The following is a 12,480-nucleotide window of genomic DNA, read 5'->3' as shown; positions in this document are numbered from 1 at the left end:
TCTCAACCAGTAGGTCCAACCACCTCCATACCGGCAACGCTCTGCACGGCTACTTCCCATACCAGGGGCAACAGTAGTGGGCTTGGCTCAGCTACCTTGGAGTCCTTGGCAATGTAAGGTTGCCCTGTCATTTCATCTTTGGGGGCCTAGGTCTTTCTGCTTGTGTTATGGGAGCCTGGGCTGGACCGAGGCCACGTCTCTTGGGTGGTCAAAACCTCAGATGCCTAGAGTAGCCCAGCTTCTACCGGGGGCCACCTTCAAAGCCCCTGTGAAAGGAGGAATCTGTAGAGCTCCTGGCCTGGGGCCCCTAGTCCTGGGTTCCAGGGGCTGTGGAAAGTTCTGGTTTTAGAATCACCAAGGCCTGAGTTTGAATTTGGAGCTCCTCCCCTTCCTAAGTTGTATGACCCTGAGCCAGTGAATCCACCTCTCTGGGCCTCGATCTGCTCATGTAATATGGGGAGGAGGGAGCTAGACCCAACTGTTCTAAAAACACACAGAAATATACAAGTCAAGAGCTTAGCTCACTGCCTGGCCCAAAGTGGGCCCAAGATCAAGGTAACGGGTTTTCTTATTGTAGCTGATCTTGAAGTTGAAGGCAACCTGTGAGTATAATAATAACACTAACAGCACATTTTACTGATGACTTGCTGGCTCTTTTCTAAGAGCTCAGAGTTCAGTATTATCTCGCTTAATGTTCTTGGCAGCTCTATGAGAGGCCCTCACTACCTCTACGTCACTAGCAAGGAAACTGATGTCCAGAGAAGCCAAGCAATTTTTACCCAAGGTCACACAGCTACAGAGTGAGGAAGCAGGGCAAGGCACTTTGCCCCTCTAAGCCACAGGTTCCTCATCTGTAAGATGGGGATAATAAGAGTACCTGTGTCTTAGGGCTGCTGTGCCCATCTAATGAGCTAATACAGTGTTTCCCTAGAAAGACTGGGTGATGGACGAACCTGCTTCCGAGACTCAGTGAGTTGTGTGGCAAGTAACCCACTCCCTTTTCAATTCTTAATAGTTCAAGGAGTGGGACTTAATTGGTGTTAATAAATGTTTATGCCCCTTAACACTTAATCAGGCAACAGTATCCATCCGGAATGCAGTGACACTGTTTACATTGTATTTGTTTCTAAATAAGCTTGCCTTACTGGGGTGATATCCACCTTTCACTCATGGCAGGGTTACAGAATTTTTTATTTAAAAAAAAATTTTTTTAAGATTTTATTTATTTAGGGGCGCCTGGGTGGCTCAGTGGGTTAAGCCGCTGCCTTCGGCTCAGGTCATGATCTCAGGGTCCTGGGATCGAGTCCCGCATCGGGCTCTCTGCACAGCAGGGAGCCTGCTTCCTCCTCTCTCTCTCTCTGCCTACTTGTGATCTCTCTCTGTCAAATAAATAAATAAAATCTTTAAAAGAAAATATTTTATTTATTTATTTGACAGAGATCACAAGTAGGCAGAGAGAGAGGAGAGGAAGCAGGCTCCCCGCTGAGCAGGAAGCCCAACGAGGGGCTCAGTCCCAGGATCCTGGGATCATGACCCAAGCTGAAGGCAGCCGCCCAACTGACTGAGCCACCCAGGCGCCCCTGATTTAAGCTTTCTAATTCTGGGGGTAGTTACCGAAATCTATATATGTGAAGAAATTGCATAGGCACATACACACACATGAACATAAGAGCTGTTGAAATCTGCATGAGATCTGTAGGTTACATCCAGGTAAATGTCCTGTTTTGGGAACTGTGTAACTATATAAGATGCACCATTGGGGAAAAAACTGAGTAAAATGTACAGGGGACCTGTGGAATTCCTGCAATTTCTTGTGAGGGTATAATTATCCCAGATAAAAGTGTTGTGTTTCTTTTTGAGTAATTGATTTAGGCTTTTCACCGGTGGATGAATGGATTGACAGAATGTGGTATAGCAATACAATGCAATATGATTCAGCGTCACAAGGGAAGGAATCCTGCTACAATGTGGAGGGATCTTGAGGACACTGGGCTCAGTGAGAGAAATCAGGCCTAGAAGGACACATCCTGCAGGACCCCACTCCCAAGAGGTCCCCAGAGGAGTCCCGTCCACATAGACAGAGAGGAGCTGGTGGGAGCCGGGGCTGGGGCAGGGGATGGGGATTCCGTGTTTCATGGGGACAGTCTCTGTTTGGGGACATGGAAAGTTCTGGAGACGGAAGGTGGGGGTGGCGGCAGGATTATGTGAAAGTGCTTCACGCCACAGCTGTACATTCAAAAATGGCTAAGATGAGCAGGTTTATGTTATGTATAATTTTCCATAGTTTTTTAAAAGTAATTGATTTAGGGTTTTTAAAAGGGTTTTATTTGACAAAATATAAATAGAGCTTAGGCAGAAGGTGGATAATACGAAAATCTTGAAGGTGGTCTGTGAAGGCCAAATATTTGTGCTTCGTCCAGACACAAATATCATCGTTGCTACTATTATTATGGTTATTATTACCCACAAGGTGTCAAAGCTTCCAAGATCATTCCCTGCCAGGTGCCCCGGAGCTACCTTTGAGATCCTTTGGGGAGATGGGAAAGATGCCAGGTATGGGGGTGAGAAGTTCCCAGAGCCCGAATTAAAGGCTCTGCCCAAGTGGGTCTCGACTTCCCCAGAGCCGCTGAAACCCCACCATTTAGCCATGGCCTAGGCCTCCCAATCCCCTCCCCAGCTGGGCCAGGTCAGCAAACAGAAGCCCGCCCAGCCTCTCTCAGCCCAGCTGAAAGCAGGGAGCCTGAGTTCGTGAGGGGGTGGAGCACATGGTCTCTGACCTCCTGCCATGCTCAAATCCAGGGCAGGGCACAACTGTTGGGATCTGGCTCTCCGGGACCTCAGTGAAAGGTTTAGTTAGCATCAGGAAGCAAGGTGGTGATGGGCGCCCACACCCAGCCCAGCCTGAAGAGTTTGGGACATCAGCCTGCACAGAGCTGACTAGGGAAACAGGACAACCGGGCAAGTGTGTGGCTTCTCCCTGGGCTAGGAGGAGAGAAGGAGGCAAGGGAGGGTGTGCAAAGGGCCAGAGGCTGGGGGACAGGGTGGGTGAGCTCCCGGGGCTGCTTACGAATTAAGACAAATAGTAGCTTAAAACAACACACATACATTACCCTACAGTTCTAGAGATCAGGAGTTCAAAATGAGTCTTCTGAGGCAACAATCCAAGTATCCATAGGGCTAGTTCCTCTTGGAGGCTCTAGGGGGAGAATCCATTCCTTGCCTTTTCCAGCTTCTAGAAGCTTCCTGCATTCCCTGGTTTGAGCCCCTTCCTCCATTTCCATGCACGTTGCTCCCCTTTGAATTCCATCATCATATTTCCTTCTCTCTGATAGTGGCCCTGTCCTAAAGACCCTGAGATGACACTGGGCCCCACCAGAACAATCCAGGATCACTCCCCCTTCTCCAGATCCTTAAGTCAATCACAGCTGCGAAGCCTCTTTGCAAGGAACATACTCCCAAGATTCAGTAACAAAGACGTGGATATTTGGGGGGAATCATTACTCTACTTATCACCACAGTGGGGAGGAGGAGGGTCTGGGGGTAGCGAAGTTGGAGACAGGAAGTGAAGAGGGAGATGAAGTAAAGAGGGGGTTGGGAAGGGGCTGGAGACTGGGTGAGGATTGGGAATGAGGTTAGGAGTGGGTCTTATGGCAGAATGGAGTTGGAGGAGCTCGGGATGGAAATGGGAGTAGGGATAGGGACAGTGTGGAGATGGGGAGGCTGGAACTCTGTCTCTGGTGGACATGAGCGTCCCACCCTGGGTCAGTACCAAGAAGGAACTCCCCTGGGCTTGTAGGGAGAGGCAGATGCCCCTAGGGATGGCCAGGAGGCGGCCAATGTGCTCTGACTACTCCACTTCTCCAGACAAAGGTCTCATGTCCTCTTCTTACTTAGGGGCCCCTTCCTATTCTTCTTCTCTCTCCCCTCAACACCCTCTCCAGGTTTGAAGCTGGGGTCTGTCCACTGACCAGCGACCACCTGGTCCACGTAACCAGTCACAAAGACCATTAGACATCCCCACCCCGCCATGATCCTCAGCTGCGGAGCCACTACTGAGTCTACTCACCTCTGTTTTCTCCTCTCACCCCTGCCATAGCCTCAGTAGGAAAGAGGCTGATTTTTGTCCTTATCTGTATTGTCATAAGCATCAAATAACACACGTGCATCGTAGAAAACTCACTGATAATCTTAACCGCCCAGACAAAACTGTTGTTAATAGTGACATATTTTCAGCTTAAAAAATCATGTATAGGGGCACCTGGGGGGTTCTGTTGGTTAAGCACCTGCCTTTGGTTCGGGTCATGATCTCAGGGTCCTGGGATCCAGCCCTGTGCTGGGCCGTTTGCTCAGGGGGGAGTCTGCCTCTCCCTCTCCCTCTGTGCTCTCTCTCAAGTAAATAAATAAAATCTTTTAAAAAATCATTTATGGGGGCACCTGGGTGGCTCAGTGGGTTAAAGCCTCTGCCTTCAGCTCAGGTCGTGATCCCGGGGTCATGGGATCGAGCCCTGCGTCAGGCTCTCTGCTCAGCGGGGACCCTGCCTCCCTTCCTCTCTCTGCTTGCCTCTCTGCCTACTTGTGATCTCTGTCTGTCAAATAAATAAACAAAATCTTAAAAAAAAATTAAAAATCATTTATATTATTTTTTTACAGAGATTTGGGTGTACTGTTTGTTGCCTAATTTTTCCCCTTAGAATGTCATTAATATCCTTCCATATTTCAAAGCACTCTTCACTATAATTCTTTTAAATTTTATTTTTTATTCTTAACTATAGTAAAACACATATAACGTAAAACTTACCATCTTAGCCACGTGTAAGTGTCCAGTTGAGTGGCGCTAAGCACACTCACACTAGGTGCAATCATCCCCACCACCCATGTCTAGAGCTTTTCCATGTTCCATCTGTCTCCCATTAAACACTAACTCCCCATCCCCTCCCCACAGATCCTGGCTCCCACCGTCTACTATCTGTCCTTCTGGATGATTCTAGGGAGCACAGTTTTCAAGGTCCATCCATGTTGTAGCGGGTGTCAGACATCCTTCCTTTTTAAGGCTGAATAATATTCTATCGTACGAATAGACCATATTTTGTTTACAATGAACACTGGGGCTGTTTTTACCTTTTGGCTATTATGAATAGGGCTACTATGAACACGGGCGTATTAATCAGGAAGAACCCTGATTGGTCTATCTATTGTCTATCACCAGATTTATTATAGGAATTGGCTCACCTGATTATGGAGGCCAAGACGCCCCATGATCTACCATCTACAAGATACAAAACCAGAAAAAACAATATAACCCAGTGATATAATTCAGCACAAGTCAGAGGCCTGAGAACCAGGACCTGATGGTGGAAGTTCGAGTCTCAGTCTGAAGACTGGAGAACCAGGAGCGCCAATGTCCAAGGGCGGGAAAAGGAGCTCTCTCAAACACAGCAAATTCCCCCTTACTCTATCCACCTTTTTGTTCTATTTGGGTCCACAGTGGCCTGGATGAAACCATCTGTGTTAGAACAATCTTCTTTAGTCAGTCCACTGATTCAAATGCTAATCTCTTCCAGAAACACTCCTGCAGACACATAAGAAAAATGTTTTACCAGGTACCTGAGCATCAGTTAAATCAACACGTAAAAGGAACCATCACAACGGGTATTACAGTACCATTTTAATGGCTGTAGAATATCCCATTGCGTGAACAGATGCATCGTCATACCTGAGATAATCTCCTATGTTGGAAAGTTGTATTCTTTTCTTTTTCTTTTATAAATAATGCTACGGTAAGGGGAATACCTGGGAGGCTCAGTTAGTTGAGCGTCCAGCTCTTGGTTTTGGCTCAGGTTGTGATCTCAGGATCATGGGATCAAACCCCGCATCAGGTTCTGTGCTCAGTAGGGAGTCGGAGCCTGCTTGGAATTCTTTCCCTCTCCTTTTGCCCCTCCCCTTGCTTGTGTGTGTGGTCTTTCTCTAAAATGGATAAATAAATCTTTTAAAAATAATAATAGTGCTATGGTGAGCGTGTCTGAAGGTTTAATCTTCAGGCAACAAATACTAATCAAGTCTAATGCTTCTCTACCCAATATGGTAGCCTCTGACCACATGGTGGCTACTAAGCACTTGAAATGGGGCCAGTGCCATGTGTTGAAACAACAGGATTTTGGATATGGGGTTAAATACAGGATATTATTAGAATTCGTGTCAGTAGATCCCGTTTACTTCCAAAATGTGGCTACTAGAGAAAGTTATGTTACATATGCAGCTCACACAAGATTTCCACTGGATGGTACTGGGCCAATAATTGTGTTTATTGGCAGCACCAAGCACTGTGTGAACGCGATCTCATTTCACCGTCCCAGATACCGCAGGAGCTCCATGGTGTGGAGCTAAAGCTGCCTCTTTGGTGTGGTGCCCTTCGTCACCAAGATACCCCCTACCGCCAACCTTACCTCACAGGGTCATCTTCCAGAGGAGAAAACAGAGGCTCACAGAGGTTCAAGTGACCTGCCCCAGAGTCACACACAAGGAGGGGACACGGTTTCCCAAAGGGTGGGAACCTTTTTATGGTGTTAAATAACATTGGATCTCATTGTGAGAAAGTCGAAGTCTCTTGATTTCTCTTTCTGGCAGTTTTGGTCAATGAGAAAGGCTCCACTGGGTGCTACGGTGACTTCAGAGACTGTATCTGCTCATGATCTCCCCTTCTGGGCTAGAATTTCACCTTTTGGCTTGTCTGCATTGCTTTTTAAGACAGCTTTATTTATTTTTTTTTAAAGATTTTATTTATTTATTTGAGAGAGACAGTGAGAGAGAGCATGAGCGAGGAGAAGGTCAGAGAGCAAAGCAGACTCCCCATGGAGCTGGGAGCCTGATGTGGGACTCGATCCCGGGACTCCAGGATCACGCCCTGAGCCGAAGGCAGTGGTCCAACCAACTGCGCCACCCAGGCGTCCCTTAAGACAGCTTTATTGAGGCATAGTTGACATACAATAAACTACATGTGTTTAAAATGTATAATTCAGGGGCGCCTGGGTGGCTCAGTGGATTAAGCCGCTGCCTTCGGCTCAGGTCATGATCTCAGGGTCCTGGGATCGAGTCCCGCATCGGGCTCTCTGCTCAGCAGGGAGCCTGCTTCCTCCTCTCTCTCTCTCTCTGCCTGCCTCTCTGCCTACTTGTGATCTCTCTCTGTCAAATAAATAAATAAAATCTTTAAAAAAAATAAAAAAAATAAAATGTATAATTCAGGGGCTTCTGGATGGCTCAGTGGGTTAAAGCCTCTGCCTTCAGCTCGGGTCATGATCTCATGGTCCAGGGATCGAGCCCCACATCAGGCTCTCTGCTCAGTGGGGAGCCTGCTTCCTCCTCTCTCTCTTTCTGCCTGTCTCTCTGCTTACTTGTGATCTCTATCAAATAAAAAAAAATTAAAATATATAATTCAATACATCTTGACACACACATACACCTTCAAAACCACCACCACAATCCAGAGAGGGGACAGACCTATCTTAGCATAAATTTCTATAATTGCTGTTTATCTACTTTCCTAGCTTGCCATTTGGGGGGAGCACTGTAAAACTGTCCTTTTGAAATAAATGTGTGGATTCACATTTTTGAAAAGTGAGTTTATTTGAAAACAATGTTTAGGTAAATCATGCTGACGGATTCAGTTGGACAAAGTTTAAAATCTGAAATTGCCCCAGGCTGTGAAGGACATGATTGAGCCACAGCTGAAATGTGAATATGAACGTATATTATAAGAGCGCTCTACCAGAATAAGATTTCTGAAACTGATAAACGACATGGAGTTATGTAAGAGAACGTCCCAGTTGTTGGGAGATACATCCTTAGATACTTAGGAATGAGGGGACATGTTGTTCACAACTTGCCTTGAAATAGTTGTATGGAAACTGGTGGGGGGGGTTGGTGAGGGAAGGAGGGGAGAGAAAAATATGGCAAAATGGAAGTGATTGGTGTATTTGGGTGAAAGGTCTATGGCAGTTCATTATATTCTTGTGGCTTTTCTGTTGGCATAGACATATTTCAAAAAAAAAAAAAAAGGTTGGCTAATTAAAAGTATTGATGAGGATGGGGAGCAAGGAAACTCTCATCCCTAACTGGTAGAAACGTGGGATGGTCAATCACCCTGAAAACAATTTGACATTGTCTAGTGTAGTACTGAGCAGGATAGGTCAATTGCTAGACTAAGAAAATGTCTTAAAAGTTTATTTCTCACATAAGCAAAATTCACTGCAAGTGTGTATCTATCCTGGAAGGTTGTCCATCGGGTGGCCCAGGCTCCTCCCATCTTGTGAGGCTTCCATTTTCAACATGGGATCTCCACCCCCAACCGAACTTTTCAGAGTGACCCCAGTAGGAAACGCATGGAAGACACACTGGATTCTTCACCCCCTCAGTCCAGAGGGCTTGCCTTACTTCAGCAGACTTTCTATTGGTCAAAATGAGTCCACATGATCACGGTGCAAGGGGAGCTGGGAAATGTAGTCTTTTGCAGTTGCTCCTCTGTTACAGTTCTACCCTATGGAGGGGCACCTGGTGGCTCAGTTGATTGAGGGTCTGACTTTGGATTGGGTCATGATCCCAGGGTCCTTGGATTGGGCCCTGCGTGGGGCGCCCTGCTCAGCAAGGATTCTGTTTCTCCCTCTACTTTTGCTCTTCCCCTGGCTTGCTCTTTCTCTTTCTCTCGCAAATAAATAAAATCTTAAAACAAAATCAAAAACAAAAATTCTACTCAATGGAAAGGGAACCTGAATCTTTGTGACAGAGCAGGCTGCCTCCGCCACATTCACCAAAGTCACAAATGAACACGTCCTGCGATTGGGAATTTCCCTCCTGGATTTATGTCCTCCTGGAAAACCATCACACATGGACTCAGGAGTCAGGCACAACTATTCAGAATAGCCTTACTAGTCCTAGCAAAACCCTGGAATTACCCTGAGTACTCACGAATTGCAGATTTGATAAGTAAATGACGGTATTTTCATTCAATGGAATACACACAAATAAACCAACAGGGACATGCATTGACACGAACGACTCTCAACAAGATGATACTGGACCAAAAAAAAAAAAAAAAAAGAAAAAGAAAAAGTCACAAAACAGTACATCTATTTATAAAATGACAAAATTTCAGGCTACATTAAACAAATAATGTTTAGGATGGGGCTGCTCGTCGAATGTATATGAGTGTATCATAAAATATGGCAATATTGGCTGGTACCTAGCTGCTGCCTCAAGCCCCCCTCACTCCAGTGCACTCCCTGACCACCATGATTTTGTCCCCATGACCCTATAGACATCTTCACAACCCAGAAGCTAAAGGGTTAAGATCCAGTAACTATTTTTAATCTTGCCTTGGGTTTAGGGAGACATGCATATGTGATTAACAAAAAAATGTTTTTTTTAAAAAAAAAGCAAAGGAATGGTGAACACCAACTCCAGAACAGAGTCATTTCGGTGGGAGGATTGGGGGAAAGGTTGCATCTAGAGAGTTGCACAGAGGTTTTTACTGGGGTCGGTGTGCTTCCTTCCTGGTTTCCTCCCAATACTCCAGGACAACAAAGGAAAGATATCATTAAGCCCCATTAGGAGCCATTCCCAGAGCCCTGTCTGTGAACTGTTTCTGTTTCAGCCACATCCCCAGGTGCCTTCAAGAAATCTATCAGAATGGCTTTCTAATGTGACTTAACTCTTTTAATTATTTGCAGAAGAATTTACAGGTAAAATACAGGACACCCAATTAAATTTGAATTTCGGATAAGAAAAACAATGAATAATTTTTAACATAAGTGTGTCTTAAATATTGCATGGGATTGATTAAACCACTGAAAAAGTATTCCTTGTACATGTGAAATTCAAATTTAAATGGGCATCCTGTATTTTTATTTTTTCAATCTGACAATCCCACTTTGGAAGTTTTCCCTTAACCAAACCCCTACTCCATCCATCCCTCCAAGAATAGAGTTTCACAAAATGTATCTTTCATTGTCTCCACTTCTGAGATCCAATAACCCCCAATGGTTATTCCAAGGCTAACCTTTTGCTGTATTCCTATTATTCACCTGTAGGAGAACAGTGACAGTTTGGGAAACATATTGCCAACTGGGATTTCTGCCAGATTTTAAGGTTCAAAGGATTTCAGCTTGTAAATCTAGCCCTGAAATTTAAAATTTCTCTCCAACATCACAGCCAAGATCCCTGTGGTCCAAAGGGAAAGCCTCTGTCTTTCCCTTCCCTTTCAAAGGGAGGGAGGAGCGCCCCATCGAATTATGAATCGAATTATGTTCCCCTCCCCACGCCCCAAAAAAGGTATATAAAAGTAGTAACTTCCTAGGACCTCAGAATGTGACCTTATTTGGAGACAAGGTCTTTACAGAGATGATTAACTTAAAATGAAGTCATTAGGATGGGCTGTTATCCATTGGACTGGTATCCTTAGAAAAGAGGAAATTTGGACAAAAACACACACAGAGGGAAGACAGTGTGAAGGGGCACAGGGAGCATGTCATGTGCAGACACAGGATTAAAGGGATGGGCTACAAGCCAAGCAAGACCAAAGATGGCCAGAAAACCACCGGAAGCTGGGACAAGCAAGGAAGAATTCTTCCCTACAGGTCCCAGAGGGAGCAGGGCCTGCCAACACTTTGATCTCAGACTTCCAACCTCCAGAACTGGGAAACCATAAAGTTCTGTTGTTTAAGCCCCCAGGTCTGTGGTACTTTGGTGGCTCTAGGAAACTTCTGCAGATTTTGTTTTTCCATCTTGAAACTGACTCGGTGGGGTGAGAGATAGCACTGCCCAGAGCGGAGCAGGGCAAAATGCTCCCAGTAGGGTGAATAACTCACCCCCTTCTGCTCAGGGCTTTCCCAGTTTGGGTTGAGCAAGGAGCCTGATGTGGGACTTGATCCCAGGACCCTGAGATCATGACCCAAGCTGAAGGCAGACGCTTAACCAACTGAGACACCCAGGCACCCCAATTGTTGGATTCTTCTGACTACGCTCTGGAGAAAGGCTCAGTTTTTCAGAGACATGTCTTTAACACCTCACTGACACTTGCTAATTTTCCTTTTAAGGAAGATGAGGTTCAAAGACTGGGACAGATGGGGTGCCTGGGTGGCTTAGTTGGTTATATTTTACTATAATTTAAAAAAAAAGATGGAGTGATAAATTGTGTCAAAAACTGCTAACAGGACTAACAACACAATGAACTGATGATTGACCATTGAATTTGTTGTAACTTTTGGTCCCTGATTTGAGATCTTTCTTCTTTTTTACTATAGACCTTTATAGCTATAAATTTCCCTCAAAGCACTGCTTTAATTGCATTTCATATGTTTTGATGTTATGTCTTTTTTTTTCTTCTCAAAGTATTTTCTAATTTCCCTTGCATGACCTCTGATTTGGCTATTGAAATTGGTCATTGAATGTGGCCATCTGGAAACCATTAGTGACCTTGACAGCTGGTGTCTCAGTGGAGTCGTGAGGGAGGAGCCCAATTAGAGTGGGTCCAAGAGATAATGAAAAGTGAAGGAGTGGAAACCAAGAAAAGATTCAACTCTTAGAAGGATTTTTTTTTTTCCTGTAAAGGAGAGTAGAGAAATGGGTAATAACTGGAGGGTACTGTGGGATCACAGGTCTGTATTTTTTTTTTAAGATGGGAATAATCAAGGAGAGAGGGAACATCTGATGTAGTAATAGAAAGCAGAGACTTATTTAGAGCGATGACCTTGAGTGGAATGGAATCCAGGATGTAGGTAGAGAGTTGGCCTTGGCTAGGAGCCTGGACAGCTCCGTCATCGTAACAAGAAAGAAGGCAATGTTGACGGCCTAAGTCCTATGGAAGTGAACCTTCTGTGGCTTTGTTTGTGCAGAAGATAGGAGGCAAGGTCAGGAACTGAGAGGAGGAACGGAAGGTTGGAGGGGAGAAAGCAAGATGAGACATTACCATATGGGAGAGTGGATGAGTGAATGGACCGGGGCACAGAGCAGGGTCACTGGACAGCAGATCGTTGATCAAAAATCTCAAGGGAGGCCATTCAATATGGCTGCATATGAAGCTTCCCAGGTATGGGTGAGGAGTAGATGGGGGCCTGGCTTTAATCTGGCTGTCTGACCACCTAAATGTGATGAGGGAAGAGGCGGATGAGGGAGTTGAGGACATACATCAAGGAGTGATTGTAATGACAGCCCATGTCAATCGAGTGAGGGCACAAGGGAAAGGGGGAGGGTGGGGCTCATGGATTATAAATCCTGGCAGAGCCAAAGGATTGTTTGGATTGTAATACCAAATGGAATGAGCTAGAAAGAAAAGAAGTGGGGGTTGATGAGTAGGGTGCTTGAGAACATGGGAAATTAGCCATTTTTGGAAATGACAAGGTCTAAAATAAGACCATGAGAGGTGGGGGCCGAGGTAGAGTGGAGGACAAGTTGGCAGGGAAAGAAGAGTGGAAGGAACTGGAAGGACCATCA

The sequence above is a fragment of the Neovison vison genome, chromosome 6 (genome assembly GCF_020171115.1).
Source record: "Neovison vison isolate M4711 chromosome 6, ASM_NN_V1, whole genome shotgun sequence".
NCBI classification, from domain to species: Eukaryota; Metazoa; Chordata; class Mammalia; order Carnivora; family Mustelidae; genus Neogale; species Neogale vison.
The sequence above is the reverse complement of the archived record's forward strand: the minus strand, read 5'-3'. Positions refer to the sequence as shown.